Source organism: Rhinoderma darwinii, chromosome 1 (assembly GCF_050947455.1).
Source record: "Rhinoderma darwinii isolate aRhiDar2 chromosome 1, aRhiDar2.hap1, whole genome shotgun sequence".
In the NCBI taxonomy this organism is placed as follows: Eukaryota; Metazoa; Chordata; class Amphibia; order Anura; family Rhinodermatidae; genus Rhinoderma; species Rhinoderma darwinii.
This window is the reverse complement of record NC_134687.1, coordinates 247,850,770-247,877,414: the sequence shown is the minus strand read 5'-3', so window position 1 is coordinate 247,877,414 and position 26,645 is coordinate 247,850,770. Positions and strand designations below refer to the sequence as shown.

Here is a 26,645-nt window from a genome sequence, read left to right as displayed (position 1 = left end):
GACTATGGATTAAAGCATATAACGTCAATGGCCATTCTAAGCTGAATGTTCCTGCTCTCGTCAGATCGCAGAAGTTACACAGCTTAAGGCCTCGCTAGTACCAGTGTGGGAGACTGTCTGGGAATCCGTGGTGTGGTTGAATTTTTATTATGTCGTTTAGATTTTGTTTCACAATCGATTAAAAAGGACTATGGATTAAAGCATTTAATGTCAATGGCCATTCTAAGCTGAATGTCCCTGCTCTCGTCAGATCGCAGAAATTACACAGCTTAAGGCCTCGCTAGTACCAGTGTGGGAGACTGTCTGGGAATCCGTGGTGCGGTTGACTTTTTATTATGCCGTTTAGATTTTGTTTCACAATCGATTAAAAAGGACTATGGATTAAAGCATTTAAGGTCAATGGCAATTCTAAGCTGAATGTGCCTGCTCTCGTCAGATCGCAGAAGTTACACAGCTTAAGGCCTCGCTAGTACCAGTGTGGGAGACTGTCTGGGAATCTGTGGTGCGGTTGACTTTTTATTATGTCGTTTAGATTTTGTTTCACAATAGATTAAATAGGACTATGGATTAAAGCATTTAACGTCAATGGCCATTCTAAGCTGAATGTGCCTGCTCTCGTCAGATCGCAGAAATTACACAGCTTAAGGCCTCGCTAGTACCAGTGTGGGAGACTGTCTGGGAATCGGTGGTGCGGTTGACTTTTTATTATGTCGTTTAGATTTTGTTTCACAATCGATTAAAAAGGACTATGGATTAAAGCATTTATTGTCAATGGCCATTCTAAGCTGAATGTGCCTGCTCTCGTCAGATCGCAGAAGTTACACAGCTTAAGGCCTCGCTAGTACCAGTGTGGGAGACTGTCTGGGAATCCGTGGTGCGGTTGACTTTTTATTATGTCGTTTAGATTTTGTTTCACAATAGATTAAATAGGACTATGGATTAAAGCATTTAACGTCAATGGCCATTCTAAGCTGAATGTGCCTGCTCTCGTCAGATCGCAGAAGTTACACAGCTTAAAGCCTCGCTAGTACCAGTGTGAGAGACTGTCTGGGAATCCGTGGTGCGGTTGACTTTATATTATGTCGTTTAGATTTTGTTTCACAATAGATTAAATAGGACTATGGATTAAAGCATTTAACGTCAATGGCCATTCTATGCTGAATGTGCCTGCTCTGGTCAGAACGCAGAAATTACACAGCTTAAGGCCTCGCTAGTACCAGTGTGGGAGACTGTCTGGGAATCCGTGGTGCGGTTGAATTTTTATTATGTCGTTTAGATTTTGTTTCACAATCGATTAAAAAGGACTATGGATTAAAGCCTTTAATGTCAATGGCCATTCTAAGCTGAATGTCCCTGCTCTCGTTAGATCGCAGAAGTTACACAGCTTAACGCCTCGCTAGTACCAGTGTGGGAGACTGTCTGGGAATCCGTGGTGCGGTTGACTTTTTATTATGTCGTTTAGATTTTGTTTCACAATAGATTAAATAGGACTATGGATTAAAGCATTTAACGTCAATGGCCATTCTAAGCTGAATGTGCCTGCTCTCGTCAGATCGCAGAAGTTACACAGCTTAAGGCCTCGCTAGTACCAGTGTGGGAGACTGTCTGGGAATCCGTGGTGCGGTTGAATTTTTATTATGTCGTTTAGATTTTGTTTCACAATCAATTAAAAAGGACTATGGATTAAAGCATTTTATGTCAATGACCATTCTAAGCTGAATGTCCCTGCTCTTGTCAGATCGCAGAAGTTACACAGCTTAAGGCCTCGCTAGTACCAGTGTGGGAAACTGTCTGGGAATCCGTGGTGCGGTTGACTTTTTATTATGTCGTTTAGATTTTGTTTCACAATCGATTAAAAAGGACTATGGATTAAAGCATTTAATGTCAATGGCCATTCTAAGCTGAATGTGCCTGCTCTCGTCAGATCGCAGAAGTTACACAGCTTAAGGCCTCGCTAGTACCAGTGTGGGAGACTGTCTGGGAATCCGTGGTGCGGTTGACTTTTTATTATGTCGTTTCGATTTTGTTTCACAATCGATTAAAAAAGACTATGGATTAAAGCATTTCATGTCAATGGCCATTCTAAACTGAATGTCCCTGCTCTCGTCAGATCGCAGAAGTTACACAGCTTAAGGCCTCGCTAGTACCAGTGTGGGAGACTGTCTGGGAATCCGTGGTGCGGTTGACTTTTTATTATGTTGGTTAGATTTTGTTTCACAATATATTAAATAGGACTATGGATTAAGGCTTTTAATGTCAATGGCCATTCTAAGCTGAATGTGACTGCTCTCGTCAGATCGCAGAAGTTACACAGCTTAAGGCCTCGCTAGTTCCAGTGTGGGAGACTGTCTGGGAATCTGTGGTGCGGTTGACTTTTTATTATGTAGTTTAGATTTTGTTTCACAATCGATTAAAAAGGACTATGGATTAAAGGATTTAATGTCGATGGCCATTCTAAGGTGAATGTGCCTGCTCTCGTTAGATCGCAGAAGTTACACAGCTTAACGCCTCGCTAGTACCAGTGTGGGAGACTGTCTGGGAATCCGTGGTGCAGTTGACTTTTTATTATGTCGTTTAGATTTTGTTTCACAATCGATTAAAAAGGACTATGGATTAAAGCATTTAATGTCAATGGCCATTCTAAGCTGAATGTGCCTCCTCTCGTCAGATCGCAGAAGTTACACAGCTTAAGGCCTCGCTAGTACCAGTGTGGGAGACTGTCTGGGAATCCGTGGTGCGGTTGACTTTTTATTATGTCGTTTAGATTTTGTTTCACAATCGATTAAAAAGGACTATGGATTAAAGCATTTAATGTCAATGGCCATTCTAAGCTGAATGTGCCTGCTCTCGTCAGATCGCAGAAGTTACACAGCTTAACCCCTTAAGGACGCAGCCTAGTTTGGGCCTTAAGGCTCAGAGGCCATTTTTCAAATCTGACATATTTCACTTTATGTGGTAATAACGTCGGAATGCTTAAACCTATCTAAGCGATTCTGAGATTGTTTTCTCGTGACACATTGGGCTTCATGTTCGTGGTAAAATTTGGTCGATATATTCAGTCTTTATTTGTGAAAAATTGCAAAATTTAGAGAAAATTTACAAAAAATAGCATTTTTCAGAATTTAAATGCATCTGCTTGAAAAACAGACGGTTATACCACCCAAAATAGTTACTAGTTCACATTTCCCATATGTCTACTTTAGATTGGCATCGTTTTTTGAACATTATTTTATTTTTCTTGGACGTTACAAGGCTTAGAACATAAACAGCAATTTCTCATATTCTTAAGAAAATTTCAAAAGCCTTTTTTTGAAGGTACCAGTTCAGTTCTGAAGTGGATTTGAGGGGCCTATGTATTAGAAACCCCCATAAAACACCCCATTTTAAAAACTAGACCCCTCAAAGTATTCAAAACGGCATATAGAAAGTTTTTTAACCCTTCAGGCATTTCACAGGAATTAAAGCAAAGTGGAAATGAAATTTTCAAATTTCATTTTTTCTGCTGAATTTCAATTTTATTCAATTTTTTTCGTGTAACACTGAAGGTTTTACCAGAGAAACACTACTAAATATGTATTGTCCAGATTCTGCAGTTTTTAGAAATGTCCCACATGTGGCTCTAGTGCGCTCGTGGACTAAAACACAAGCCCCAGCAGCAAAGAAGCACCTAGTGCATTTTGAGGCCTCTTTTTTATTAGAATATATTTTAGGCAGCATGCCAGATTTGAAGAGGCGTTGAGGTATCAAAACAATGGAAACCCACCAGAAGTGACCCCATTTTGGAAATTACACCCCTCAAGGAATTAATTTATGGTTTTTGTTATGATTTTGACCGCACAGTTTTTTCACAGCACCTATTTGAATTGGGTTGTGAAATGAAGAAAATGATATTTTTTCCAATAAGATGTCATTTTTGATCAAAATTTCTTATTTTCACAAGGAACAACATATCCAATTTTGTTGCCCAATTTGTCCTTAGTGCGGCAATACCCCATTTGTGGTGATAAACTGCCGTTTGGGCCCATGGGAGGGCTCAGAAGAAAAGGACCACCATTTGGCCTACTGGAGCTTTTCTGGTGCTAAGTCATGTATGCAGAAGCCCCTGAGGTACCAGTAGAGTTGAAACCCCCGAGAAGTGACCCCATTTTAAAAACTACACCCCTTAAGACATTCATCTAGAGGTGTTGTGAGCATTTTGACCCCACAGGTACTGTGTAAAAGATAATGCGCAGCAGATGGTGCAGTGTGAGATTTGCAATTTTATACATATATATGCCATTTCAGTGTCCAATATATTGTGCCCAGCATGCGCCACCGGAGATATACACCCCTTAAATTGTAATGTGGGTTCTCCTGGGTACGGCAATACCCTACATGTGGCTGTTATCAGCTGCCTGGGCATACGGCAGGGCTCAGAAGGGAAAAATGAGGGGGGTAAGCTGTGCGGAGTGCATCAGGGTAAATTAAAAATCAAGGGATGTATGATACATTTTAAAACAATCTTTTATACAGAGCCCTGGTTTTTCGGGACACGTGTCACATTGGTATAATATGTCCTCCCTTATCCCCCTCTTATAGCAGACTCTGCACCTCTTTTGACTCTTTCCCTTTCCACCGGTTTGGGGAACTTCTCCTGGAAAGTGTTGCCCTGGTACGATGCGTGTGGCCTCGCTTCCAGAAGTACTGGGTGCCCCCCCCTTCCTGGTCCCTAAAGATTAGATCTTGAAATTCCAGGAAAGTTCCCCTCTGGCCTGCACATCGACGTAGCACGTACGCATTGTACAAAGCCATCTGTATGATGTGCACGGCCAGCTTCTTATATCACACCGCATGGCATTGTAGGGCTTCAGGACTTGATTTGACAAGTCCATCCCTCCCATGTACCTATTGTAGTCCAGGATGCAGTCTGGTTTGGGGGTGGCCTTTCCTTCATATATCCTAAACCTGTAGGTATACCCTGATGCACTCTCGCAGCTTATACATCTTCACGCCATACCTTGGCCTCTTACCCGGCAGGTACTGGCGGAATTGAACCCTCCCTTTAAAATGTACCAGGGACTCATCAATAGAAATACACTTCTCGGGGGTGTATGTTTGGGAAAACAGGGCACTGGAACGGTCTAATAGGGGTCTCCGTTTATACAAACGGTCAAAACTGGGGTCATCTCGGGGTGGGCACAGCTCATTATCAGTATAATGTGAGAAGCGAAGTATTGCCTCATTTATTTATTTTTTTAGGTTCCAGTTCAGTTCTGAAGTTGCTTTGAGGGGCCCATATATTATAAACCCCTATCAAACACCCCATTTTAGAAACTAGACCCCTCAAAGTATTCACAACAGCATTTAGAAAGTTTATGAACCCTTTAGGTGTTTCACAGAAATTTAGAGCAAAGTAGAGGTGAAATTTACTTTTTTTTTTTTGTCAGAAAATCCTCTTTATACCATTTTTTTTCTATAACACAAAAGGATTTATCAGAGAAACGCAACTTAATACGTATTGCCCAGATTCTGCAGTTTTGAGAAATATCCCACATGTGGCCCTAGTGCGGTAATGGACTGAAGCACCGGCCTCCGAAGCAAAGGAGCACCTAGTGGATTTTGAGCCCTCTTTTTAATTAGGCACCATGTCCGGTTTGAAGAGGTCTTGTGGTGCCAAAACATTGGAAACCCCCCAAAAGTGACCCCATTTTGGAAACTAGACCCCTTGAGGAATCCATTGTAGTTTTCTTGGGGTGCATGCGACTTTTTGATCAGTTTTTATTCTATTTTTAGGTGGCGTGGTGACTAATAAACAGCAATTCTACTATTGTTTTTTTATTCTTTTTTTTTTACAGCGTTCACCGTGCGCTATAAATGACATATTCACTTTATTCTGCGTGGCGATACGATTACGGCGATACCAGATGTTTATAGTTTTTTTTTATGTCTTATGGCGTTTGCACAATAAAATACGTTTTGTAAAAAATCATTCACTTTTGGTGTTACCTTATTCTAAGAGCCATAACGTTTTTATTTTTCAATCAATAAAGCCGTGCGAGGACTTATTTTTTGCGTAACGAACTCTAGTTTTGATCAGTGCCATTTTTCGGTACATGCGACTTTTTGATCTCTTTTTATTCCATTTTTTGGGAGGTGAAGTGACCAAACAATTGTGATTGTGGTACGGTTTATTAATATTTTTTTTTACGGCGTTCACCGTGCGGGATACATAACAAAATAATTTTGTAGTTCAGGCCGTTACGGACGTGGCGATACCAATTATGTATAGTTTATTTGTTTGTTTATATATTTTTATTAATAATAAAGGACTGATAAGGTAAAAAGTGGGACTTTTACTTTTATTACTTTTATTTTCTTATTTTTACACATCTTTTTTTAACTTTTTTTTTACTTTATTACTTTGTCCCACTAGGGGACTTGAGGGCAGGAGGCCCTGATCGCTATTCTAATACACTGCACTACATGCGTAGTGCAGTGTATTAGAACTGTCAGCTACTCACTGACAGCAAGCATAGTGGGTCCTGACGTTGTCAGGACCCACTAGGCTTCCGTCTATGGCATAGCCGGACGCCATTGTTTGGTGTCCGGTTACCATAGTCACCATCGCCGGCCGCTATCGCGTAGCAGGCCGGCGATGGCGGATTAACCCCTAAGAAGCCGCGATCGCTATTGAACGCGGCTTCTGAGGGGTTAATCGGCGGGGGAGCTCCGCGATCGGTCCCGGCACATTGAGCAGTGATAGTCTGCTGTCGGAAACAGCAGCTATCACAGCTCATGAACGCGCCCCGCGCGAACGGCGCCGTGTTTACTCCATGACCTACTATTAGGTCACTGAGCGCGAACGCTACAGTTAGCATGACCTAATAGTAGGTCATGGAGCGTTAAGGGGTTAAGGCCTCGCTAGTACCAGTGTGGGAGACTGTCTGGGAATCCGTGGTGCGGTTGACTTTTTATTATGTCGTTTAGATTTTGTTTCACAATAGATTAAATAGGACTATGGATTAAAGCATTTAACGTCAATGGCCATTCTTAGCTGAATGTGCCTGCTCTGGTCAGAACGCAGAAGTTACACAGCTTAAGGCCTCGCTAGTACCAGTGTGGGAGACTGTCTGGGAATCCGTGGTGCGGTTGAATTTTTATTATGTCGTTTAGATTTTGTTTCACAATCGATTAAAAAGGACTATGGATTAAAGCCTTTAATGTCAATGGCCATTCTAAGCTGGATGTCCCTGCTCTCGTTAGATCGCAGAAGTTACACAGCTTAACGCCTCGCTAGTACCAGTGTGGGAGACTGTCTGGGAATCCGTGGTGCGGTTGAATTTTTATTATGTCGTTTAGATTTTGTTTCACAATCGATTAAAAAGGACTATGGATTAAAGCATTTTATGTCAATGGCCATTCTAAGCTGAATGTCCCTGCTCTCGTCAGATCGCAGAAGTTACACAGCATAAGGACTTGCTAGTACCAGTGTGGGAGATTGTCTGGGAATCCGTGGTGCGGTTGACTTTTTATCATGTCGTTTAGATTTTGTTTCACAATCGATTAAAAAGGACTATGGATTAAAGCATTTAATGTCAATGGCCATTCTAAGCTGAATGTGCCTGCTCTCGTCAGATCGCAGAAGTTACACAGCTTAAGGCCTCGCTAGTACTAGTGTGGGAGACTGTCTGGGAATCCGTGGTGCGGATGACTTTTTATTATGTCGTTTAGATTTTGTTTCACAATCGATTAAAAAGGACTATGGATTAAAGCATTTAATGTCAATGGCCATTCTAAGCTGAATGTGCCTGCTCTCGTCAGATCGCAGAAGTTACACAGCTTATGGCCTCGCTAGTACCAGTGTGGGAGACTGTCTGGGAATCCGTGGTGCGGTTGACTTTTTATTATGTCGTTTAGATTTTGTTTCACAATCGATTAAAAAGGACTATGGATTAAAGCATTTAATGTTAATCGCCATTCTAAGCTGAATGTGCCTGCTCTCGTTAGATCGCAGAAGTTACACAGCTTAACGCCTCGCTAGTACCAGTGTGGGAGACTGTCTGGGAATCCGTGGTGCGGTTGACTTTTTATTATGTTTCGATTTTGTTTCACAATAGATTAAATAGGACTATGGATTAAAGCATTTAACGTCAATGGCCATTCTAAGCTGAATGTGCCTGCTCTGGTCAGAACGCAGAAGTTACACAGCTTAAGGCCTCGCTAGTACCAGTGTGGGAGACTGTCTGGGAATCCGTGGTGCGGTTGACTTTTTATTATGTTGTTTCACAATAGATTAAATAGGACTATGGATTAAAGCATTTAACGTCAATGGCCATTCTAAGCTGAATGTGCCTGCTCTGGTCAGAACGCAGAAGTTACACAGCTTAAGGCCTCGCTAGTACCAGTGTGGGAGACTGTCTGGGAATCCGTGGTGCGGTTGAGTTTTTATTATGTCGTTTAGATTTTGTTTCACAATCGATTAAAAAGGACTATGGATTAAAGCATTTAATGTCAATGGCCATTCTAAGCTGAATGTCCCTGCTCTCGTCAGATCGCAGAAGTTACACAGCTTAAGGCCTCGCTAGTACCAGTGTGGGAGACTGTCTGGGAATCCGTGGTGCGGTTGACTTTTTATTATGTCGTTTAGATTTTGTTTCACAATCGATTAAAAAAGACTATGGATTAAAGCATTTAATGTCAATGGCCATTCTAAGCTGAATGTCCCTGCTCTCGTCAGATCGCAGAAGTTACACAGCTTAAGGCCTCGCTAGTACCAGTGTGGGAGACTGTCTGGGAATCCGTGGTGCGGTTGACTTTTTATTATGTTGGTTAGATTTTGTTTCACAATAGATTAAATAGGACTATGGATTAAGGCTTTTAATGTCAATGGCCATTCTAAGCTGAATGTGACTGCTCTCGTCAGATCGCAGAAGTTACACAGCTTAAGTCCTCGCTAGTTCCAGTGTGGGAGACTGTCTGGGAATCTGTGGTGCGGTTGACTTTTTATTATGTCGTTTAGATTTTGTTTCACAATCGATTAAAAAGGACTATCGATTAAAGCATTTAATTTCAAGGGCCATTCTAAGCTGGATGTGCCTGCTCTCGTTAGATCGCTGAAGTTACACAGCTTAACGCCTCGCTAGTACCTGTGTGGGAGACTGTCTGGGAATCCGTGGTGCGGTTGACTTTTTATTATGTCGTTTAGATTTTGTTTCACAATCGATTAAAAAGGACTATGGATTAAAGCATGTAATGTCAATGGCCATTCTAAGCTGAATGTGCCTGCTCTCGTCAGATCGCAGAAGTTACACAGCTTAAGGCCTCGCTAGTACCAGTGTGGGAGACTGTCTGGGAATCCGTGGTGCGGTTGACTTATTATTATGTTGTTTAGATTTTGTTTCACAATCGATTAAAAAGGACTATGGATTAAAGCATTTAACGTCAATGGCCATTCTAAGCTGAATGTGCCTGCTCTCGTTAGATCGCAGAAGTTACACAGCTTAACGCCTCGCTAGTACCAGTGTGGGAGACTGTCTGGGAATCCGTGGTGCGGTTGACTTTTTATTATGTCGTTTAGATTTTGTTTCACAATCGATTAAAAAGGACTATGGATTAAAACATTTAATGTCAATGGCCATTCTAAGCTGAATGTGCCTGCTCTCGTTAGATCGCAGAAGTTACACAGCTTAACGCCTCGCTAGTACCAGTGTGGGAGACTGTCTGGGAATCCGTGGTGCGGTTGACTTTTTATTATGTCGTTTAGATTTTGTTTCACAATCGATTAAAAAGGACTATGGATTAAAGCATTTAATGTCAATGGCCATTCTAAGCTGAATGTGCCTGCTCTCGTCAGATCGCAGAAGTTACACAGCTTAAGGCCTCGCTAGTACCAGTGTGGGAGACTGTCTGGGAATCCGTGGTGCGGTTGACTTATTATTATGTTGTTTAGATTTTGTTTCACAATCGATTAAAAAGGACTATGGATTAAAGCATTTAACGTCAATGGCCATTCTAAGCTGAATGTGCCTGCTCTGGTCAGAACGCAGAAGTTACACAGCTTAAGGCCTCGCTAGTACCAGTGTGGGAGACTGTCTGGGAATCCGTGGTGCGGTTGACTTTTTATTATGTCGTTTAGATTTTGTTTCACAATAGATTAAATAGGACTATGGATTAAAGCATTAAACGTCAATGGCCATTCTAAGCTGAATGTGCCTTCTCTCGTCAGAACGCAGAAGTTACACAGCTTAAGGCCTCGCTAGTACCAGTGTGGGAGACTGTTTGGGAATCCGTGGTGCGGTTGAATTTTTATTATGTCGTTTAGATTTTGTTTCACAATCGATTAAAAAGGACTATGGATTAAAGCATTTAATGTCAATGGCCATTCTAAGCTGAATGTCCCTGCTATCGTCAGATCTCAGAAGTTACACAGCTTAAGGCCTCGCTAGTACCAGTGTGGGAGACTGTCTGGGAATCCGTGGTGCGGTTGACTTTTTATTATGTCGTTTAGATTTTGTTTCACAATCGATTAAAAAGGACTATGGATTAAAGCATTTAATGTCAATGGCCATTCTAAGCTGAATGTCCCTGCTCTCGTTAGATCGCAGAAGTTACACAGCTTAACGCCTCGCTAGTACCAGTGTGGGAGACTGTCTGGGAATCCGTGGTACGGTTGACTTTTTATTATGTCGTTTAGATTTTGTTTCACAATAGATTAAATAGGACTATGGATTAAAGCATTTAACGTCAATGGCCATTCTAAGCTGAATGTGCCTGCTCTCGTCAGATCGCAGAAGTTACACAGCTTAAGGCCTCGCTAGTACCAGTGTGGGAGACTGTCTGGGAATCCGTGGTGCGGTTGAATTTTTATTATGTCGTTTAGATTTTGTTTCACAATCGATTAAAAAGGACTATGGATTAAAGCATTTTATGTCAATGGCCATTCTAAGCTGAATGTCCCTGCTCTCGTCAGATCGCAGAAGTTACACAGCCTAAGGCCTCGCTAGTACCAGTGTGGGAGACTGTCTGGGAATCCGTGGTGCGGTTGACTATTTATTATGTCGTTTAGATTTTGTTTCACAATCGATTAAAAAGGACTATGGATTAAAGCATTTACTGTCAATGGCCATTCTAAGCTGAATGTGCCTGCTCTCGTTAGATCGCAGAAGTTACACAGCTTAACGCCTCGCTAGTACCAGTGTGGGAGACTGTCTGGGAATCCGTGGTGCGGTTGACTTTTTATTATGTCGTTTAGATTTTTTTTCACAATAGATTAAATAGGACTATGGATTAAAGCATTTAACGTCAATGGCCATTCTAAGCTGAATGTGCCTGCTCTCGTCAGAACGCAGAAGTTACACAGCTTAAGGCCTCGCTAGTACCAGTGTGGGAGACTGTCTGGGAACCCGTGGTGCGGTTGAATTTTTATTATGTCGTTTAGATTTTGTTTCACAATCGATTAAAAAGTACTATGGATTAAAGCATTTAATATCAATGGCCATTCTAAGCTGAATGTGCCTGCTCTCGTCAGATCGCAGAAGTTACACAGCTTAAGGCCTCGCTAGTACCAGTGTGGGAGACTGTCTGGGAATCCGTGGTGCGGTTGACTTTTTATTATGTCGTTTAGATTTTGTTTCACAATAGATTAAATAGGACTATGGATTAAAGCATTTAACGTCAATGGCAATTCTAAGCTGAATGTGCCTGCTCTGGTCAGAACGCAGAAGTTACACAGCTTAAGGCCTCGCTAGTACCAGTGTGGGAGACTGTCTGGGAATCCGTGGTGCGGTTGAATTTTTATTATGTCGTTTAGATTTTGTTTCACAATCGATTAAAAAGGACTATGGATTAAAGCCTTTAATGTCAATGGCCATTCTAAGCTGAATGTCCCTGCTCTCGTCAGATCGCAGAAGTTACACAGCTTAAGGCCTCGCTAGTACCAGTGTGGGAGACTGTCTGGGAATCCGTGGTGCGGTTGACTTTTTATTATGTTGTTTAGATTTTGTTTCACAATAGATTAAATAGGACTATGGATTAAGGCTTTTAATGTCAATGGTCATTCTAAGCTGAATGTGCCTGCTCTCGTCAGAACGCAGAAGTTACACAGCTTAAGGCCTCGCTAGTACCAGTGTGGGAGACTGTCTGGGAATCCGTGGTGCGGTTGACTTTTTATTATGTCGTTTAGATTTTGTTTCACAATCGATTAAAAAGGACTATGGATTAAAGCATTTTTTGATGTCAATGGCCATTCTAAGCTGAATGTGCCTGCCCTCGTCAGATCGCAGAAGTTTCACAGCTTAAGGCCTCGCTAGTACCAGTGTGGGAGACTGTCTGGGAATCCGTGGTGCGGTTGACTTTTTATTATGTCGTTTAGATTTTGTTTCACAATCGATTAAAAAGGACTATGGATTAAAGCCTTTAATGTCAATGGCCATTCTAAGCTGAATGTCCCTGCTCTCGTCAGATCGCAGAAGTTACACAGCTTAAGGCCTCCTTAGTACCAGTGTGGGAGACTGTCTGGGAATCCGTGGTGAGGTTGACTTTTTATTATGTTGTTTAGATTTTGTTTCACAATAGATTAAATAGGACTATGGATTAAGGCTTTTAATGTCAAAGGCCATTCTAAGCTGAATGTGCCTGCTCTCGTCAGATCGCAGAAGTTACACAGCTTAAGGCCTCGCTAGTACCAGTGTGGGAGACTGTCTGGGAATCCGTGGTGCGTTTGACTTTTTATTATGTCGTTTAGATTTTGTTTCACAATCGATTAAAAAGGACTATGGATTAAAGCATTTAATGTCAATGGCCATTCTAAGCTGAATGTGCCTGCGCTCGTTAGATCGCAGAAGTTACACAGCTTAACGCCTCGCTAGTACCAGTGTGGGAGACTGTCTGGGAATCCGTGGTGCGGTTGACTTTTTATTATGTCGTTTAGATTTTGTTTCACAATAGATTAAATAGGACTATGGATTAAAGCATATAACGTCAATGCCCATTCTAAGCTGAATGTGCCTGCTCTCGTCAGATCGCAGAAGTTACACAGCTTAAGGCCTCGCTAGCACCAGTGTGGGAGACTGTCTGGGAATCCGTGGTGCGGTTGAATTTTTATTATGTCGTTTAGATTTTGTTTCACAATCGATTAAAAAGGACTATGGATTAAAGCATTTAATGTCAATGGCCATTCTAAGCTGAATGTCCCTCCTCTCGTCAGATCGCAGAAATTACACAGCTTAAGGCCTCGCTAGTACCAGTGTGGGAGACTGTCTGGGAATCCGTGGTGCGGTTGACTTTTTATTATGTCGTTTAGATTTTGTTTCACAATCGATTAAAAAGGACTATGGATTAAAGCATTTAAGGTCAATGGCAATTCTAAGCTGAATGTGCCTGCTCTCGTCAGATCGCAGAAGTTACACAGCTTAAGGCCTCGCTAGTACCAGTGTGGGAGACTGTCTGGGAATCCGTGGTGCGGTTGAATTTTTATTATGTCGTTTAGATTTTGTTTCACAATCGATTAAAAAGGACTATGGATTAAAGCCTTTAATGTCAATGGCCATTCTAAGCTGAATGTCCCTGCTCTCGTCAGATTGCAGTAGTTACACAGCTTAAGGCCTCCCTAGTACCAGTGTGGGAGACTGTCTGGGAATCCGTGGCGCGGTTGACTTTTTATTATGTTGTTTAGATTTTGTTTCACAATAGATTAAATAGGACTATGGATTAAGGCTTTTAATGTCAATGGCCATTCTAAGCTGAATGTGCCTGCTCTCGTCAGATCGCAGAAGTTACACAGCTTAAGGCCTCGCTAGTACCAGTGTGGGAGACTGTCTGGGAATCCGTGGTGCGGTTGCCTTTTTATTATGTCGTTTAGATTTTGTTTCACAATCGATTAAAAAGGACTATGGATTAAAGCATTTAGTGTCAATGGGCATTCTAAGCTGAATGTGCCTGCTCTCGTCAGATCGCTGAAGTTACACAGCTTAAGGCCTCACTAGTACCAGTGGGGGAGACTGTCTGGGAATCCGTGGTGCGGTTGACTTTTTATTATGTCGTTTAGATTTTGTTTCACAATCGATTAAAAAGGACTATGGATTAAAGCATTTAATGTCAATGGCCATTCTAAGCTGAATGTGCCTGCTCTCGTCAGATCGCAGAAGTTACACAGCTTAAGGCCTCGCTAGTACCAGTGTGGGAGACTGTCTGGGAATCCGTGGTGCGGTTGACTTTTTATTATGTCGTTTAGATTTTGTTTCACAATCGATTAAATAGGACTATGGATTAAAGCATTTAACGTCAATGGCCATTCTAAGCTGAATGTGCCTGCTCTCGTCAGATCGCAGAAGTTACACAGCTTAAAGCCTCGCTAGTACCAGTGTGGGAGACTGTCTGGGAATCCGTGGTGCGGTTGACTTTTTATTATGTCGTTTAGATTTTGTTTCACAATAGATTAAATAGGACTATGGATTAAATCATTTAACGTCAATGGCCATTCTAAGCCGAATGTGCCTGCTCTGGTCAGAACGCAGAAGTTACACAGCTTAAGGCCTCGCTAGTACCAGTGTGGGAGACTGTCTGGGAATCCGTGGTGCGGTTGACTTTTTATTATGTCGTTTAGATTTTGTTTCACAATCGATTAAAAAGGACTATGGATTAAAGCATTTAATGTCAATGGCCATTCTAAGCTGAATGTGCCTGCTCTAGTTAGATCGCAGAAGTTACACAGCTTAACGCCTCGCTAGTACCAGTGTGGGAGACTGTCTGGGAATCCGTGGTGCGGTTGACTTTTTATTATGTCGTTTAGATTTTGTTTCACAATAGATTAAATAGGACTATGGATGAAAGCATATAACGTCAATGGCCATTCTAAGCTGAATGTGCCTGCTCTCGTCAGATCGCAGAAGTTACACAGCTTAAGGCCTTGCTAGTACCAGTGTGGGAGACTGTCTGGGAATCCGTGGTGCGGTTGACTTTTTATTATGTCGTTTAGATTTTGTTTCACAATCGATTAAAAAGGACTATGGATTAAAGCCTTTAATGTCAATGGCCATTCTAAGCTGAATGTCCCTGCTCTCGTTAGATCGCAGAAGTTACACAGCTTAACGCCTCGCTAGTACCAGTGTGGGAGACTGTCTGGGAATCCGTGGTGCGGTTGACTTTTTATTATGTTGTTTAGATTTTGTTTCACAATAGATTAAATAGGACTATGGATTAAGGCTTTTAATGTTAAAGGCCATTCTAAGCTGAATGTGCCTGCTCTCGTCAAATCGCAGAAGTTACACAGCTTAAGGCCTCGCTAGTACCAGTGTGGGAGACTGTCTGGGAATCCGTGGTGCGTTTGACTTTTTATTATGTCGTTTAGATTTTGTTTCACAATCGATTAAAAAGGACTATGGATTAAAGCATTTAATGTCAATGGCCATTCTAAGCTGAATGTGCCTGCTCTCGTTAGATCGCAGAAGTTACACAGCTTAACGCCTCGCTAGTACCAGTGTGGGAGACTGTCTGGGAATCCGTGGTGCGGTTGACTTTTTATTATGTCGTTTAGATTTTGTTTCACAATAGATTAAATAGGACTATGGATTAAAGCATATAACGTCAATGGCCATTCTAAGCTGAATGTGCCTGCTCTCGTCAGATCGCAGAAGTTACACAGCTTAAGGCCTCGCTAGTATCTGTGTGGGAGACTGTCTGGGAATCCGTGGTGCGGTTGAATTTTTATTATGTCGTTTAGATTTTGTTTCACAATCGATTAAAAAGGACTATGGATTAAAGCATTTAATGTCAATGGCCATTCTAAGCTGAATGTCCCTGCTCTCGTCAGATCGCAGAAGTTACACAGCTTAAGCCCTCCCTAGTACCAGTGTGGGAGACTGTCTGGGAATCCGTGGCGCGGTTGACTTTTTATTATGTTGTTTCGATTTTGTTTCACAATAGATTAAATAGGACTATGGATTAAGGCTTTTAATGTCAATGGCCATTCTAAGCTGAATGTGCCTGCTCTCGTCAGATCGCAGAAGTTACACAGCTTAAGGCCTCGCTAGTACCAGTGTGGGAGACTGTCTGGGAATCCGTGGTGCGGTTGACTTTTTATTATGTCGTTTAGATTTTGTTTCACAATCGATTAAAAAGGACTATGGATTAAAGCATTTAATGTCAATGGCCATTCTAAGCTGAATGTGCCTGCTCTAGTTAGATCGCAGAAGTTACACAGCTTAACGCCTCGCTAGTACCAGTGTGGGAGACTGTCTGGGAATCCATGGTGCGGTTGACTTTTTATTATGTCGTTTAGATTTTGTTTCACAATAGATTAAATAGGACTATGGATGAAAGCATATAACGTCAATGGCCATTCTAAGCTGAATGTGCCTACTCTCGTCAGATCGCAGAAGTTACACAGCTTAAGGCCTCACTAGTACCAGTGTGGGAGACTGTCTGGGAATCCGTGGTGCGGTTGACTTTTTATTATGTCGTTTAGATTTTGTTTCACAATCGATTAAAAAGGACTATGGATTAAAGCATTTAATGTCAATGGCCATTCTAAGCTGAATGTGCCTGCTCTCGTCAGATCGCAGAAGTTACACAGCTTAAGGCCTCGCTAGTACCAGTGTGGGAGACTGTCTGGGAATCCGTGGTGCTGTTGACTTTTTATTATGTCGCTTAGATTTTGTTTCACAATCGATTAAAAAGGACTATGGATTAAAGCATTTAATGTCAATGGCCATTCTAAGCTGAATGTGCCTGCTCTCGTTAGATCGCAGAAGTTACACAGCTTAAGGCCTCGCTAGTACCAGTGTGGGAGACTGTCTGGGAATCCGTGGTGCGGTTGACTTTTTATTATGTCGTTTAGATTTTGTTTCACAATCGATTAAAAAGGACTATGGATTAAAGCATTTAACGTCAATGGCCATTCTAAGCTGAATGTGCCTGCTCTCGTCAGAACGCAGAAGTTACATAGCTTAAGTCCTCGCTAGTACCAGTGTGGGAGACTGTCTGGGAATCCGTGGTGCGGTTGACTTTTTATTATGTTGTTTAGATTTTGTTTCACAATAGATTAAATAGGACTATGGATTAAGGCTTTTAATGTCAATGGCCATTCTAAGCTGAATGTGCCTGCTCTCGTCAGATCGCAGAAGTTACACAGCTTAATCCTCGCTAGTACCAGTGTGGGAGTCTGTCTGGGAATCAGTGGTGCGGTTGCCTTTTTATTATGTCGTTTAGATTTTGTTTCACAATCGATTAAAAAGGACTATGGATTAAAGCATTTCATGTCAATGGCCATTCTAAGCTGAATGTGCCTGCTCTCGTCAGATCGCAGAAGTTACACAGCTTAAGGCCTCGCTAGTACCAGTGTGGGAGACTGTCTGGGAATCCGTGGTGCGGTTGACTTTTTATTATGTCGTTTAGATTTTGTTTCACAATAGATTAAATAGGACTATGGATTAAAGCATTTAACGTCAATGGCCATTCTAAGCTGAATGTGCCTGCTCTCGTCAGAACGCAGAAGTTACATAGCTTAAGGCCTCGCTAGTACCAGTGTGGGAGACTGTCTGGGAATCCGTGGTGCGGTTGACTTTTTATTATGTCGTTTAGATTTTGTTTCACAATCGATTAAAAAGGACTATGGATTAAAGCATTTAATGTCAATGGCCATTCTAAACTGAATGTCCCTGCTCTCGTCAGATCGCAGAAGTTACACAGCTTAAGGCCTCGCTGGTACCAGTGTGCGAGACTGTCTGGGAATCCGTGGTGCGGTTGACTTATTATTATGTTGTTTAGATTTTGTTTCACAATAGATTAAATAGGACTATGGATTAAGGCTTTTAATGTCAATGGCCATTCTAAGCTGAATGTGCCTGCTCTCGTCAGATCGCAGAAGTTACACAGCTTAAGGCCTCGCTAGTACCAGTGTGGGAGACTGTCTGGGAATCCGTAGGTGCGGTAGACTTTTTATTATGTCGTTTAGATTTTGTTTCACAATCGATTAAAAAGGACTATGGATTAAAGCATTTAATGTTAATGGCCATTCTAAGCTGAATGTGCCTGCTCTCGTTAGATCGCAGAAGTTACACAGCTTAACGCCTCTCTAGTACCAGTGTGGGAGACTGTCTGGGAATCCGTGGTGCGGTTGACTTTTTATTATGTCGTTTAGATTTTGTTTCACAATAGATTAAATAGGACTATGGATTAAAACATTTAATGTTAATGGCCATTCTAAGCTGAATGTGCCTGCTCTCGTCAGATCGCAGAAGTTACACAGCTTAAGGCCTCGCTAGTACCAGTGTGGGAGACTGTCTGGGAATCCGTGGTGCGGTTGACTTTTTATTATGTCGTTTAGATTTTGTTTCACAATCGATTAAAAAGGACTATGGATTAAAGCATTTAATGTCAATGGCCATTCTAAGCTGAATGTGCCTGCTCTCGTTAGATCGCAGAAGTTACACAGCTTAACGCCTCGCTAGTACCAGTGTGGGAGACTGTCTGGGAATCTGTGGTGCGGTTGACTTTTTATTATGTCGTTTAGATTTTGTTTCACAATAGATTAAATAGGACTATGGAATAAAGCATTTAACGTCAATGGGCATTCTAAGCTGAATGTGCCTGCTCTCGTCAGATCGCAGAAGTTACACAGCTTAAAGCCTCGCTAGTACCAGTGTGGGAGACTGTCTGGGAATCCGTGGTGCGGTTGAATTTTTATTATGTCGTTTAGATTTTGTTTCACAATCGATTAAAAAGGACTATGGATTAAAGCATTTAATGTCAATGGCCATTCTAAGCTGAATGTGCCTGCTCTCATCAGATCGCAGAAGTTACACAGCTTAAGGCCTCGCTAGTACCAGTGTGGGAGACTGTCTGGGAATCCGTGGTGCGGTTGCCTTTTTATTATGTCGTTTAGATTTTGTTTCACAATAGATTAAATAGGACTATGGATTAAAACATTTAACGTTAATGGCCATTCTAAGCTGAATGTGCCTGCTCTCGTCAGATCGCAGAAGTTACACAGCTTAAGGCCTCGCTAGTACCAGTGTGGGAGACTGTCTGGGAATCCGTGGTGCGGTTGACTTTTTATTATGTCGTTTAGGTTTTGTTTCACAATCGATTAAAAAGGACTATGGATTAAAGCATTTAATGTCAATGGCCATTCTAAGCTGAATGTGCCTGCTCTCGTCAGATCGCAGAAGTTACACAGCTTAAGGCCTCGCTAGTACCAGTGTGGGAGACTGTCTGGGAATCAGTGGTGAGGTTGCCTTTTTATTATGTCGTTTAGATTTTGTTTCACAATCGATTAAAAAGGACTATGGATTAAAGCATTTCATGTCAATGGCCATTCTAAGCTGAATGTTCCTCCTCTCGTCAGATCGCAGAAGTTACACAGCTTAAGGCCTCGCTAGTACCAGTGTGGGAGACTGTCTGGGAATCCGTGGTGCGGTTGACTTTTTATTATGTCGTTTAGATTTTGTTTCACAATAGATTAAATAGGACTATGGATTAAAGCATTTAACGTCAATGGCCATTCTAAGCTGAATGTGCCTGCTCTCGTCAGAACGCAGAAGTTACACAGCTTAATGCCTCGCTAGTACCAGTGTGGGAGACTGTCTGGGAATCCGTGGTGCAGTTGACTTTTTATTATGTCGTTTAGATTTTTTTTCACAATCGATTAAAAAGGACTATGGATTAAAGCATTTTATGTCAATGGCCATTCTAAACTGAATGTCCCTGCTCTCGTCAGATCGCAGAAGTTACACAGCTTAAGGCCTCGCTAGTACCAGTGTGGGAGACTGTCTGGGAATCCGTTGTGCGGTTGACTTTTTATTATGTTGTTTAGATTTTGTTTCACAATAGATTAAATAGGACTATGGATTAAGGCTTTTAATGTCAATGGCCATTCTAAGCTGAATGTGCCTGCTCTCGTCAGATCGCAGAAGTTACACAGCTTAAGGCCTCGCTAGTACCAGTGTGGGAGACTGTCTGGGAATCCGTGGTGCGGTTGACTTTTTATTATGTCGTTTAGATTTTGTTTCACAATCGATTAAAAAGGACTATGGATTAAAGCATTTAATGTTAATGGCCATTCTAAACTGAATGTGCCTGCTCTCGTTAGATCGCAGAAGTTACACAGCTTAACGCCTCCCTAGTACCAGTGTGGGAGACTGTCTGGGAATCCGTGGTGCGGTTGACTTTTTATTATGTTGTTTAGATTTTGTTTCACAATAGATTAAATAGGACTATGGATTAAATCATTTAACGTCAATGGCCGTTCTAAGCTGAATGTGCCTGCTCTCGTCAGATCGCAGAAGTTACCCAGCTTAAGGCCTCGCTAGTACCAGTGTGGGAGACTGTCTCGGAATCCGTTGTGCGGTTGAATTTTCATTATGTCGTTTAGATTTTGTTTCACAATCGATTAAAAAGGACTATGGATTAAAGCATTTAATGTCAATGGCCATTCTAAGCTGAATGTGCCTGCTCTCGTCAGATCGCAGAAGTTACACAGCTTAAGGCCTCGCTAGTACCAGTGTGGGAGACTGTCTGGGAATCCGTGGTGCTGTTGACTTTTTATTATGTCGTTTAGATTTTGTTTCACAATCGATTAAAAAGGACTATGGATTAAAGCATTTAATGGCAATGGCCATTCTAAGCTGAATGTGCCTGCTCTCGTCAGAACGCAGAAGTTACATAGCTTAAGTCCTCGCTAGTACCAGTGTGGGAGACTGTCTGGGAATCCGTGGTGCGGTTGACTTTTTATTATGTTGTTTAGATTTTGTTTCACAATAGATTAAATAGGACTATGGATTAAGGCTTTTAATGTCAATGGCCATTCTAAGCTGAATGTGCCTGCTCTCGTCAGATCGCAGAAGTTACACAGCTTAAGGCCTCGCTAGTACCAGTGTGGGAGACTGTCTGGGAATCCGTGGTGCGGTTGACTTTTTATTATGTCGTTTAGATTTTGTTTCACAATAGATTAAATAGGACTATGGATTAAAGCATTTAACGTCAATGGCCATTCTAAGCTGAATGTGCCTGCTCTCGTCAGAACGCAGAAGTTATACAACTTAAGGCCTCGCTAGTACCAGTGTGGGAGACTGTCTGGGAATCCGTGGTGCGGTTGAATTTTTATTATGTCGTTTAGATTTTGTTTCACAATCGATTAAAAAGGACTATGGATTAAAGCATTTAATGTCAATGGCCATTCTAAACTGAATGTCCCTGCTCTCGTCAGATCGCAGAAGTTACACAGCTTAAGGCCTCGCTAGTACCAGTGTGGGAGACTGTCTGGGAATCCGTGGTGCGGTTGACTTTTTATTATGTTGTTTAGATTTTGTTTCACAATAGATTAAATAGGACTATGGATTAAGGCTTTTAATGTCAATGGCCATTCTAAGCTGAATGTGCCTGCTCTCGTTAGATCGCAGAACTTACACAGCTTAACGCCTCCCTAGTACCAGTGTGGGAGACTGTCTGGGAATCCGTGGTGCGGTTGACTTTTTATTATGTCGTTTAGATTTTGTTTCACAATAGATTAAATAGGACTATGGATTAAATCATTTAACGTCAATGGCCATTCTAAGCTGAATGTGCCTGCTCTCGTCAGATCGCAGAAGTTACCCAGCTTAAGGCCTCGCTAGTACCAGTGTGGGAGACTGTCTCGGAATCCGTTGTGCGGTTGAATTTTTATTATGTCGTTTAGATTTTGTTTCACAATAGATTAAAAAGGACTATGGATTAAAGCATTGAATGTCAATGGCCATTCTAAGCTGAATGTCCCTGCTCTCGTCAGATCGCAGACGTTACACAGCTTAAGGCCTCGCTAGTACCAGTGTGGGAGACTGTCTGGGAATCCGTGGTGCGGTTGACTTTTTATTATGTTGTTTAGATTTTGTTTCACAATAGATTAAATAGGACTATGGATTAAGGCTTTTAATGTCAATGGCCATTCTAAGCTGAATGTGCCTGCTCTCGTTAGATCGCAGAACTTACACAGCTTAACGCCTCCCTAGTACCAGTGTGGGAGACTGTCTGGGAATCCGTGGTGCGGTTGACTTTTTATTATGTCGTTTAGATTTTGTTTCACAATAGATTAAATAGGACTATGGATTAAATCATTTAACGTCAATGGCCATTCTAAGCTGAATGTGCCTGCTCTCGTCAGATCGCAGAAGTTACCCAGCTTAAGGCCTCGCTAGTACCAGTGTGGGAGACTGTCTCGGAATCCGTTGTGCGGTTGAATTTTTATTATGTCGTTTAGATTTTGTTTCACAATAGATTAAAAAGGACTATGGATTAAAGCATTGAATGTCAATGGCCATTCTAAGCTGAATGTCCCTGCTCTCGTCAGATCGCAGAAGTTACACAGCTTAAGGCCTCGCTAGTACCAGTGTGGGGAGACTGTCTGGGAATCCGTGGTGCTGTTGACTTTTTATTATGTCGCTTAGATTTTGTTTCACAATCGATTAAAAAGGACTATGGATTAAAGCATTAATGTCAATGGCCATTCTAAGCTGAATGTGCCTGCTCTCGTTAGATCGCAGAAGTTACACAGCTTAAGGCCTCGCTAGTACCAGTGTGGGAGACTGTCTGGGAATCCGTGGTGCGGTTGACTTTTTATTATGTCGTTTAGATTTTGTTTCACAATCGATTAAAAAGGACTATGGATTAAAGCATTTAAAGTCAATGGCCATTCTAAGTTGAATGTGCCTGCTCTCGTTAGAGCGCAGAAGTTACACAGCTTAACGCCTCGCTAGTGCCAGTGTGGGAGACTGTCTGGGAATCCGTGGTGTGGTTAACTTTTTATTATGTCGTTTAGATTTTGTTTCACAATAGATTAAATAGGACTATGGATTAAAGCATTTAACGTCAATGGCCATTCTAAGCTGAATGTGCCTGCTCTCGTCCGAATGCAGAAGTTACACAGCTTAAGGCCTCGCTAGTACCAGTGTGGGAGGCTGTCTGGGAATCTGTGGTGCGGTTGACTTTTTATTATGTCGTTTAGATTTTGTTTCACAATAGATTAAATAGGACTATGGATTAAATCATTTAACGTCAATGGCCATTCTAAGCAGAATATGCCTCCTCTCGTCAGATCGCAGAAATTACCCAGCTTAAGGCCTCGCTAGTACCAGTGTGGGAGACTGTCTCGGAATCCGTTGTGCGGTTGAATTTTTATTATGTCGTTTAGATTTTGTTTCACAATCGATTAAAAAGGACTATGGATTAAAGCATTTAATGTCAATGGCCATTCTAAGCTGAATGTCCCTGCTCTCGTCAGATCGCAGAAGTTACACAGCTTAAGGCCTCGCTAGTACCAGTGTGGGAGACTGTCTGGGAATCCGTGGTGCGGTTGACTTTTTATTATGTCGTTTAGATTTTGTTTCACAATCGATTAAAAAGGACTTTGGATTAAAGCATTTAACGTCAATGGCCATTCTAAGCTGAATGTGCCTGCTCTCGTCAGAACGCAGAAGTTACATAGCGTAAGTCCTCGCTAGTACCAGTGTGGGAGACTGTCTGGGAATCCGTGGTGCGGTTGACTTTTTATTATGTTGTTTAGATTTTGTTTCACAATAGATTAAATAGGACTATAGATTAAGGCTTTTTAATGTCAATGGCCATTCTAAGCTGAATGTGCCTGCTCTCGTCCGAACGCAGAAGTTACACAGCTTAAGGCCTCGCTAGTACCAGTGTGGGAGTCTGTCTGGGAATCTGTGGTGCGGTTGAGTTTTTATTATGTCGTTTAGATTTTGTTTCACAATCGATTAAAAAGACTATGGATTAAAGCCTTTAATGTCAATGGCTATTCTAAGCTGAATGTCCCTGCTCTCAGTCAGATCGCAGAAGTTACACAGCTTAAGTCCTCGCTGGTACCCGTGTGGGAGACTGTCTGGGAATGCGTGGTGCGGTTGACTTTTTATTATGTTGTTTAGATTTTGTTTCACAATAGATTAAATAGGACTATGGATTAAGGCTTTTAATTCAATGGCCATTCTAAGCGGAATGTCCCTGCTCTCGTCAGATCGCAGAAGTTACACAGCTTAAGGCCTCGCTAGTACCAGTGTGGGAGACTATCTGGGAATCCGTGGTGCTGTTGACTTTTTATTATGTCGTTTAGATTTTGTTTCACAATCGATTAAAAAGGACTATGGATTAAAGCATTTAATGTCAATGGCCATTCTAAGCTGAATGTGCCTGCTCTCGTCAGAACGCAGAAGTTACATAGCTTAAGTCCTCGCTAGTACTAGTGTGGGAGACTGTCTGGGAATCCGTGGTGCGGTTGAGTTTTTATTATGTTGTTTAGATTTTGTTTCACAATAGATTAAATAGGACTATGGATTAAAGCTTTTAATGTCAATGGCTTTTCTAAGCTGAATGTGCCTGCTCTCGTCAGATCGCAGAAGTTACACAGCTTAAGGCCTCGCTAGTACCAGTGTGGGAGACTGTCTGGGAATCCGTGGTGTGGTTGACTTTTTATTATGTCGTTTAGATTTTGTTTCACAATCGATTAAAAAGGACTATGGGTTAAAGCATTTAAAGTCAATGACCATTCTAAGCTGAATGTGCCTGCTCTCGTTAGAGTGCAGAAGTTACACAGCTTAAGGCCTCGCTAGTACCAGTGTGGGAGACTGTCTGGGAATCCGTGGTGCGGTTGACTTTTTATTATGTCGTTTAGATTTTGTTTCACAATCGATTAAAAAGGACTATGGATTAAAGCATTTAATGTCAATGGCCATTCTAAGCTGAATGTGCCTGCTCTCGTCAGATCGCAGAAGTTACACAGCTTAAGGCCTCGCTAGTACCAGTGTGGGAGACTGTCTGGGAATCCGTGGTGCGGTTGACTTTTTATTATGTCGTTTAGATTTTGTTTCACAATAGATTAAATAGGACTATGGATTAAAGCATTTAACGTCAATGGCCATTCTAAGCTTAATGTGCCAGCTCTCGTCAGAACGCAGAAGTTACACAGCTTAAGGCCTCGCTAGTACCAGTGTGGGAGACTGTCTGGGAATCCGTGGTGCGGTTGCATTTTTATTATGTCGTTTAGATTTTGTTTCACAATCGATTAAAAAGAACTATGGATTAAAGCATTTAATGTCAATGGCCATTCTAAGCTGAATGTCCCTGCTCTCGTCAGATCGCAGAAGTTACACAGCTTAAGGCCTCGCTAGTACCAGTGTGGGAGACTGTCTGGAAATCCGTGGTGCAGTTGACTTTTTATTATGTCGTTTAGATTTTGTTTCACAATCGATTAAAAAGGACTATGGATTAAAGCATTTAATGTCAATGGCCATTCTAAGCTGAATTTGCCTGCCCTCGTTAGATCGCAGAAGTTACACAGCTTAACGCCTCGCTAGTACCAGTGTGGGAGACTGTCTGGGAATCTGTGGTGCGGTTGACTTTTTATTATGTCGTTTAGATTTTGTTTCACAATAGATTAAATAGGACTATGGATTAAAGCGCTTAACGTCAATGGCCATTCTAAGCTGAATGTGCGTGCTCTCGTCAGATCGCAGAAGTTACACAGCTTAAGGCCTCGCTAGTACCAGTGTGGGAGACTGTCTGGGAATCCGTGGTGCGGTTGACTTTTTATTATGTCGTTTAGATTTTGTTTCACAATAGATTAAATAGGACTATGGATTAAAGCCTTTAACGTCAATGGCCATTCTAAGCTGAATGTGCCTGCTCTCGTCAGAACGCAGAAGTTACACAGCTTAAGGCCTCGCTAGTACCAGTGTGGGAGACTGTCTGGGAATCCGTGGTGCGGTTGACTTTTTATTATGTCGTTTAGATTTTGTTTCACAATCGATTAAAAAGGACTATGGATTAAAGCATTTAATGTCAATGGCCATTCTAAGCTGAATGTGCCTGCTCTCGTCAGAACGCAGAAGTTACATAGCTTAAGGCCTCGCTAGTATCAGTGTGGGAGACTGTCTGGGAATCCGTGGTGCGGTTGACTTTTTATTATGTTGTTTAGATTTTGTTTCACAATAGATTAAATAGGACTATGGATTAAGGCTTTTAATGTCAATGGCCATTCTAAGCTGAATGTGCCTGCTCTCGTCAGATCGCAGAAGTTACACAGCTTAAGGCCTCGCTAGTACCAGTGTGGGAGACTGTCTGGGAATCCGTGGTGCGGTTGACTTTTTATTATGTCGTTTAGATTTTGTTTCACAATCGATTAAAAAGGACTATGGATTAAAGCATTTAATGTCAATGGCCATTCTAAACTGAATGTCCCTGCTCTCGTCAGATCGCAGAAGTTACACAGCTTAGGGCCTTGCTAGTACCAGTGTGGGAGACTGTCTGGGAATCCGTGGTGCGGTTGACTTTTTATTATGTTGTTTAGATTTTGTTTCACAATAGATTAAATAGGACTATGGATTAAGACTTTTAATGTCAATGGCCATTCTAAGCTGAATGTGCCTGCTCTCGTCAGATCGCAGAAGTTGCACAGTTTAAGGCCTCGCTTGTACCAGTGTGGGAGACTGTCTGGGAATCCGTGGTGCGGTTGACTTTTTATTATGTCGTTTAGATTTTGTTTCACAATCGATTAAAAAGGACTATGGATTAAAGCATTTAATGTTAATGGCCATTTTAAGCTGAATGTGCCTGCTCTCGTTAGATCGCAGAAGTTACACAGCTTCACGCCTCCCTAGTACCAGTGTGGGAGACTGTCTGGGAATCCGTGGTGC

The 26,645-nt window shown here is 41.9% G+C and overlaps 96 pseudogenes; all 96 read left to right on the top strand.

The window, feature by feature from the left end:
• The first annotated feature begins 23 nt into the window (after positions 1-23).
• LOC142666987 (5S ribosomal RNA) lies at positions 24-142 on the top strand (annotated as a pseudogene).
• Positions 143-209: 67 nt separating this feature from the next.
• LOC142724185 (5S ribosomal RNA) lies at positions 210-328 on the top strand (annotated as a pseudogene).
• A 67-nt stretch (positions 329-395) lies between these two features.
• On the top strand, positions 396-514 carry LOC142737090 (5S ribosomal RNA; annotated as a pseudogene).
• A 67-nt stretch (positions 515-581) lies between these two features.
• LOC142736072 (5S ribosomal RNA) lies at positions 582-700 on the top strand (annotated as a pseudogene).
• Positions 701-767: 67 nt separating this feature from the next.
• LOC142685561 (5S ribosomal RNA) lies at positions 768-886 on the top strand (annotated as a pseudogene).
• Positions 887-953: 67 nt separating this feature from the next.
• Positions 954-1,072, top strand: LOC142702206 (5S ribosomal RNA; annotated as a pseudogene).
• A 67-nt stretch (positions 1,073-1,139) lies between these two features.
• Positions 1,140-1,258, top strand: LOC142702862 (5S ribosomal RNA; annotated as a pseudogene).
• Positions 1,259-1,325: 67 nt separating this feature from the next.
• Positions 1,326-1,444, top strand: LOC142692046 (5S ribosomal RNA; annotated as a pseudogene).
• Positions 1,445-1,511: 67 nt separating this feature from the next.
• On the top strand, positions 1,512-1,630 carry LOC142736570 (5S ribosomal RNA; annotated as a pseudogene).
• A 67-nt stretch (positions 1,631-1,697) lies between these two features.
• Positions 1,698-1,816, top strand: LOC142707463 (5S ribosomal RNA; annotated as a pseudogene).
• Positions 1,817-1,883: 67 nt separating this feature from the next.
• LOC142685439 (5S ribosomal RNA) lies at positions 1,884-2,002 on the top strand (annotated as a pseudogene).
• Positions 2,003-2,069: 67 nt separating this feature from the next.
• On the top strand, positions 2,070-2,188 carry LOC142737712 (5S ribosomal RNA; annotated as a pseudogene).
• A 67-nt stretch (positions 2,189-2,255) lies between these two features.
• LOC142705123 (5S ribosomal RNA) lies at positions 2,256-2,374 on the top strand (annotated as a pseudogene).
• A 253-nt stretch (positions 2,375-2,627) lies between these two features.
• On the top strand, positions 2,628-2,746 carry LOC142680015 (5S ribosomal RNA; annotated as a pseudogene).
• Positions 2,747-7,015: 4,269 nt separating this feature from the next.
• LOC142688746 (5S ribosomal RNA) lies at positions 7,016-7,134 on the top strand (annotated as a pseudogene).
• Positions 7,135-7,573: 439 nt separating this feature from the next.
• LOC142736876 (5S ribosomal RNA) lies at positions 7,574-7,692 on the top strand (annotated as a pseudogene).
• Positions 7,693-7,759: 67 nt separating this feature from the next.
• LOC142736332 (5S ribosomal RNA) lies at positions 7,760-7,878 on the top strand (annotated as a pseudogene).
• A 67-nt stretch (positions 7,879-7,945) lies between these two features.
• On the top strand, positions 7,946-8,064 carry LOC142671296 (5S ribosomal RNA; annotated as a pseudogene).
• A 64-nt stretch (positions 8,065-8,128) lies between these two features.
• Positions 8,129-8,247, top strand: LOC142736703 (5S ribosomal RNA; annotated as a pseudogene).
• Positions 8,248-8,303: 56 nt separating this feature from the next.
• Positions 8,304-8,422, top strand: LOC142683996 (5S ribosomal RNA; annotated as a pseudogene).
• Positions 8,423-8,489: 67 nt separating this feature from the next.
• Positions 8,490-8,608, top strand: LOC142726478 (5S ribosomal RNA; annotated as a pseudogene).
• Positions 8,609-8,675: 67 nt separating this feature from the next.
• Positions 8,676-8,794, top strand: LOC142726467 (5S ribosomal RNA; annotated as a pseudogene).
• A 439-nt stretch (positions 8,795-9,233) lies between these two features.
• LOC142685317 (5S ribosomal RNA) lies at positions 9,234-9,352 on the top strand (annotated as a pseudogene).
• A 67-nt stretch (positions 9,353-9,419) lies between these two features.
• LOC142680629 (5S ribosomal RNA) lies at positions 9,420-9,538 on the top strand (annotated as a pseudogene).
• Positions 9,539-9,605: 67 nt separating this feature from the next.
• LOC142680618 (5S ribosomal RNA) lies at positions 9,606-9,724 on the top strand (annotated as a pseudogene).
• Positions 9,725-9,791: 67 nt separating this feature from the next.
• On the top strand, positions 9,792-9,910 carry LOC142737858 (5S ribosomal RNA; annotated as a pseudogene).
• A 67-nt stretch (positions 9,911-9,977) lies between these two features.
• On the top strand, positions 9,978-10,096 carry LOC142736702 (5S ribosomal RNA; annotated as a pseudogene).
• A 67-nt stretch (positions 10,097-10,163) lies between these two features.
• On the top strand, positions 10,164-10,282 carry LOC142700464 (5S ribosomal RNA; annotated as a pseudogene).
• Positions 10,283-10,349: 67 nt separating this feature from the next.
• On the top strand, positions 10,350-10,468 carry LOC142711639 (5S ribosomal RNA; annotated as a pseudogene).
• A 67-nt stretch (positions 10,469-10,535) lies between these two features.
• Positions 10,536-10,654, top strand: LOC142710940 (5S ribosomal RNA; annotated as a pseudogene).
• A 67-nt stretch (positions 10,655-10,721) lies between these two features.
• On the top strand, positions 10,722-10,840 carry LOC142736492 (5S ribosomal RNA; annotated as a pseudogene).
• A 67-nt stretch (positions 10,841-10,907) lies between these two features.
• LOC142737927 (5S ribosomal RNA) lies at positions 10,908-11,026 on the top strand (annotated as a pseudogene).
• Positions 11,027-11,093: 67 nt separating this feature from the next.
• LOC142680199 (5S ribosomal RNA) lies at positions 11,094-11,212 on the top strand (annotated as a pseudogene).
• Positions 11,213-11,279: 67 nt separating this feature from the next.
• On the top strand, positions 11,280-11,398 carry LOC142735962 (5S ribosomal RNA; annotated as a pseudogene).
• Positions 11,399-11,465: 67 nt separating this feature from the next.
• On the top strand, positions 11,466-11,584 carry LOC142735859 (5S ribosomal RNA; annotated as a pseudogene).
• A 67-nt stretch (positions 11,585-11,651) lies between these two features.
• On the top strand, positions 11,652-11,770 carry LOC142698579 (5S ribosomal RNA; annotated as a pseudogene).
• Positions 11,771-11,837: 67 nt separating this feature from the next.
• LOC142726455 (5S ribosomal RNA) lies at positions 11,838-11,956 on the top strand (annotated as a pseudogene).
• Positions 11,957-12,023: 67 nt separating this feature from the next.
• On the top strand, positions 12,024-12,142 carry LOC142737387 (5S ribosomal RNA; annotated as a pseudogene).
• Positions 12,143-12,212: 70 nt separating this feature from the next.
• Positions 12,213-12,331, top strand: LOC142694872 (5S ribosomal RNA; annotated as a pseudogene).
• A 67-nt stretch (positions 12,332-12,398) lies between these two features.
• On the top strand, positions 12,399-12,517 carry LOC142693301 (5S ribosomal RNA; annotated as a pseudogene).
• A 67-nt stretch (positions 12,518-12,584) lies between these two features.
• Positions 12,585-12,703, top strand: LOC142719265 (5S ribosomal RNA; annotated as a pseudogene).
• A 439-nt stretch (positions 12,704-13,142) lies between these two features.
• Positions 13,143-13,261, top strand: LOC142689282 (5S ribosomal RNA; annotated as a pseudogene).
• A 67-nt stretch (positions 13,262-13,328) lies between these two features.
• Positions 13,329-13,447, top strand: LOC142667053 (5S ribosomal RNA; annotated as a pseudogene).
• A 253-nt stretch (positions 13,448-13,700) lies between these two features.
• On the top strand, positions 13,701-13,819 carry LOC142735642 (5S ribosomal RNA; annotated as a pseudogene).
• Positions 13,820-14,072: 253 nt separating this feature from the next.
• Positions 14,073-14,191, top strand: LOC142737847 (5S ribosomal RNA; annotated as a pseudogene).
• A 67-nt stretch (positions 14,192-14,258) lies between these two features.
• Positions 14,259-14,377, top strand: LOC142737985 (5S ribosomal RNA; annotated as a pseudogene).
• Positions 14,378-14,444: 67 nt separating this feature from the next.
• Positions 14,445-14,563, top strand: LOC142676240 (5S ribosomal RNA; annotated as a pseudogene).
• Positions 14,564-14,816: 253 nt separating this feature from the next.
• Positions 14,817-14,935, top strand: LOC142731797 (5S ribosomal RNA; annotated as a pseudogene).
• Positions 14,936-15,002: 67 nt separating this feature from the next.
• LOC142691969 (5S ribosomal RNA) lies at positions 15,003-15,121 on the top strand (annotated as a pseudogene).
• Positions 15,122-15,188: 67 nt separating this feature from the next.
• LOC142684077 (5S ribosomal RNA) lies at positions 15,189-15,307 on the top strand (annotated as a pseudogene).
• Positions 15,308-15,374: 67 nt separating this feature from the next.
• Positions 15,375-15,493, top strand: LOC142680188 (5S ribosomal RNA; annotated as a pseudogene).
• Positions 15,494-15,560: 67 nt separating this feature from the next.
• On the top strand, positions 15,561-15,679 carry LOC142683364 (5S ribosomal RNA; annotated as a pseudogene).
• A 67-nt stretch (positions 15,680-15,746) lies between these two features.
• On the top strand, positions 15,747-15,865 carry LOC142693666 (5S ribosomal RNA; annotated as a pseudogene).
• Positions 15,866-15,932: 67 nt separating this feature from the next.
• LOC142685196 (5S ribosomal RNA) lies at positions 15,933-16,051 on the top strand (annotated as a pseudogene).
• A 253-nt stretch (positions 16,052-16,304) lies between these two features.
• Positions 16,305-16,423, top strand: LOC142669394 (5S ribosomal RNA; annotated as a pseudogene).
• A 67-nt stretch (positions 16,424-16,490) lies between these two features.
• On the top strand, positions 16,491-16,609 carry LOC142716334 (5S ribosomal RNA; annotated as a pseudogene).
• A 67-nt stretch (positions 16,610-16,676) lies between these two features.
• Positions 16,677-16,795, top strand: LOC142724897 (5S ribosomal RNA; annotated as a pseudogene).
• A 67-nt stretch (positions 16,796-16,862) lies between these two features.
• On the top strand, positions 16,863-16,981 carry LOC142738376 (5S ribosomal RNA; annotated as a pseudogene).
• Positions 16,982-17,233: 252 nt separating this feature from the next.
• On the top strand, positions 17,234-17,352 carry LOC142685074 (5S ribosomal RNA; annotated as a pseudogene).
• Positions 17,353-17,419: 67 nt separating this feature from the next.
• LOC142729268 (5S ribosomal RNA) lies at positions 17,420-17,538 on the top strand (annotated as a pseudogene).
• Positions 17,539-17,791: 253 nt separating this feature from the next.
• On the top strand, positions 17,792-17,911 carry LOC142677071 (5S ribosomal RNA; annotated as a pseudogene).
• A 67-nt stretch (positions 17,912-17,978) lies between these two features.
• Positions 17,979-18,097, top strand: LOC142712160 (5S ribosomal RNA; annotated as a pseudogene).
• A 67-nt stretch (positions 18,098-18,164) lies between these two features.
• Positions 18,165-18,283, top strand: LOC142729863 (5S ribosomal RNA; annotated as a pseudogene).
• A 67-nt stretch (positions 18,284-18,350) lies between these two features.
• LOC142695291 (5S ribosomal RNA) lies at positions 18,351-18,469 on the top strand (annotated as a pseudogene).
• A 253-nt stretch (positions 18,470-18,722) lies between these two features.
• On the top strand, positions 18,723-18,841 carry LOC142728975 (5S ribosomal RNA; annotated as a pseudogene).
• A 67-nt stretch (positions 18,842-18,908) lies between these two features.
• On the top strand, positions 18,909-19,027 carry LOC142729852 (5S ribosomal RNA; annotated as a pseudogene).
• A 67-nt stretch (positions 19,028-19,094) lies between these two features.
• LOC142700486 (5S ribosomal RNA) lies at positions 19,095-19,213 on the top strand (annotated as a pseudogene).
• Positions 19,214-19,280: 67 nt separating this feature from the next.
• On the top strand, positions 19,281-19,399 carry LOC142683066 (5S ribosomal RNA; annotated as a pseudogene).
• A 67-nt stretch (positions 19,400-19,466) lies between these two features.
• LOC142737669 (5S ribosomal RNA) lies at positions 19,467-19,585 on the top strand (annotated as a pseudogene).
• A 67-nt stretch (positions 19,586-19,652) lies between these two features.
• LOC142699202 (5S ribosomal RNA) lies at positions 19,653-19,771 on the top strand (annotated as a pseudogene).
• Positions 19,772-19,838: 67 nt separating this feature from the next.
• On the top strand, positions 19,839-19,957 carry LOC142684952 (5S ribosomal RNA; annotated as a pseudogene).
• A 439-nt stretch (positions 19,958-20,396) lies between these two features.
• LOC142717772 (5S ribosomal RNA) lies at positions 20,397-20,515 on the top strand (annotated as a pseudogene).
• A 67-nt stretch (positions 20,516-20,582) lies between these two features.
• LOC142691483 (5S ribosomal RNA) lies at positions 20,583-20,701 on the top strand (annotated as a pseudogene).
• A 67-nt stretch (positions 20,702-20,768) lies between these two features.
• LOC142684831 (5S ribosomal RNA) lies at positions 20,769-20,887 on the top strand (annotated as a pseudogene).
• Positions 20,888-20,954: 67 nt separating this feature from the next.
• Positions 20,955-21,073, top strand: LOC142667892 (5S ribosomal RNA; annotated as a pseudogene).
• A 67-nt stretch (positions 21,074-21,140) lies between these two features.
• Positions 21,141-21,259, top strand: LOC142737711 (5S ribosomal RNA; annotated as a pseudogene).
• A 439-nt stretch (positions 21,260-21,698) lies between these two features.
• On the top strand, positions 21,699-21,817 carry LOC142737238 (5S ribosomal RNA; annotated as a pseudogene).
• Positions 21,818-22,256: 439 nt separating this feature from the next.
• LOC142737124 (5S ribosomal RNA) lies at positions 22,257-22,376 on the top strand (annotated as a pseudogene).
• A 66-nt stretch (positions 22,377-22,442) lies between these two features.
• On the top strand, positions 22,443-22,561 carry LOC142724963 (5S ribosomal RNA; annotated as a pseudogene).
• A 253-nt stretch (positions 22,562-22,814) lies between these two features.
• On the top strand, positions 22,815-22,933 carry LOC142669660 (5S ribosomal RNA; annotated as a pseudogene).
• A 253-nt stretch (positions 22,934-23,186) lies between these two features.
• Positions 23,187-23,305, top strand: LOC142726445 (5S ribosomal RNA; annotated as a pseudogene).
• A 67-nt stretch (positions 23,306-23,372) lies between these two features.
• LOC142699598 (5S ribosomal RNA) lies at positions 23,373-23,491 on the top strand (annotated as a pseudogene).
• A 68-nt stretch (positions 23,492-23,559) lies between these two features.
• On the top strand, positions 23,560-23,678 carry LOC142670622 (5S ribosomal RNA; annotated as a pseudogene).
• A 252-nt stretch (positions 23,679-23,930) lies between these two features.
• On the top strand, positions 23,931-24,049 carry LOC142736388 (5S ribosomal RNA; annotated as a pseudogene).
• Positions 24,050-24,116: 67 nt separating this feature from the next.
• Positions 24,117-24,235, top strand: LOC142691936 (5S ribosomal RNA; annotated as a pseudogene).
• Positions 24,236-24,302: 67 nt separating this feature from the next.
• Positions 24,303-24,421, top strand: LOC142676229 (5S ribosomal RNA; annotated as a pseudogene).
• A 67-nt stretch (positions 24,422-24,488) lies between these two features.
• On the top strand, positions 24,489-24,607 carry LOC142700784 (5S ribosomal RNA; annotated as a pseudogene).
• A 67-nt stretch (positions 24,608-24,674) lies between these two features.
• On the top strand, positions 24,675-24,793 carry LOC142737835 (5S ribosomal RNA; annotated as a pseudogene).
• A 67-nt stretch (positions 24,794-24,860) lies between these two features.
• Positions 24,861-24,979, top strand: LOC142708133 (5S ribosomal RNA; annotated as a pseudogene).
• A 67-nt stretch (positions 24,980-25,046) lies between these two features.
• Positions 25,047-25,165, top strand: LOC142738460 (5S ribosomal RNA; annotated as a pseudogene).
• Positions 25,166-25,418: 253 nt separating this feature from the next.
• LOC142736753 (5S ribosomal RNA) lies at positions 25,419-25,537 on the top strand (annotated as a pseudogene).
• A 67-nt stretch (positions 25,538-25,604) lies between these two features.
• LOC142725456 (5S ribosomal RNA) lies at positions 25,605-25,723 on the top strand (annotated as a pseudogene).
• A 67-nt stretch (positions 25,724-25,790) lies between these two features.
• LOC142737846 (5S ribosomal RNA) lies at positions 25,791-25,909 on the top strand (annotated as a pseudogene).
• A 67-nt stretch (positions 25,910-25,976) lies between these two features.
• LOC142737824 (5S ribosomal RNA) lies at positions 25,977-26,095 on the top strand (annotated as a pseudogene).
• A 67-nt stretch (positions 26,096-26,162) lies between these two features.
• On the top strand, positions 26,163-26,281 carry LOC142685638 (5S ribosomal RNA; annotated as a pseudogene).
• Positions 26,282-26,348: 67 nt separating this feature from the next.
• Positions 26,349-26,467, top strand: LOC142697030 (5S ribosomal RNA; annotated as a pseudogene).
• Positions 26,468-26,645: the final 178 nt, after the last annotated feature.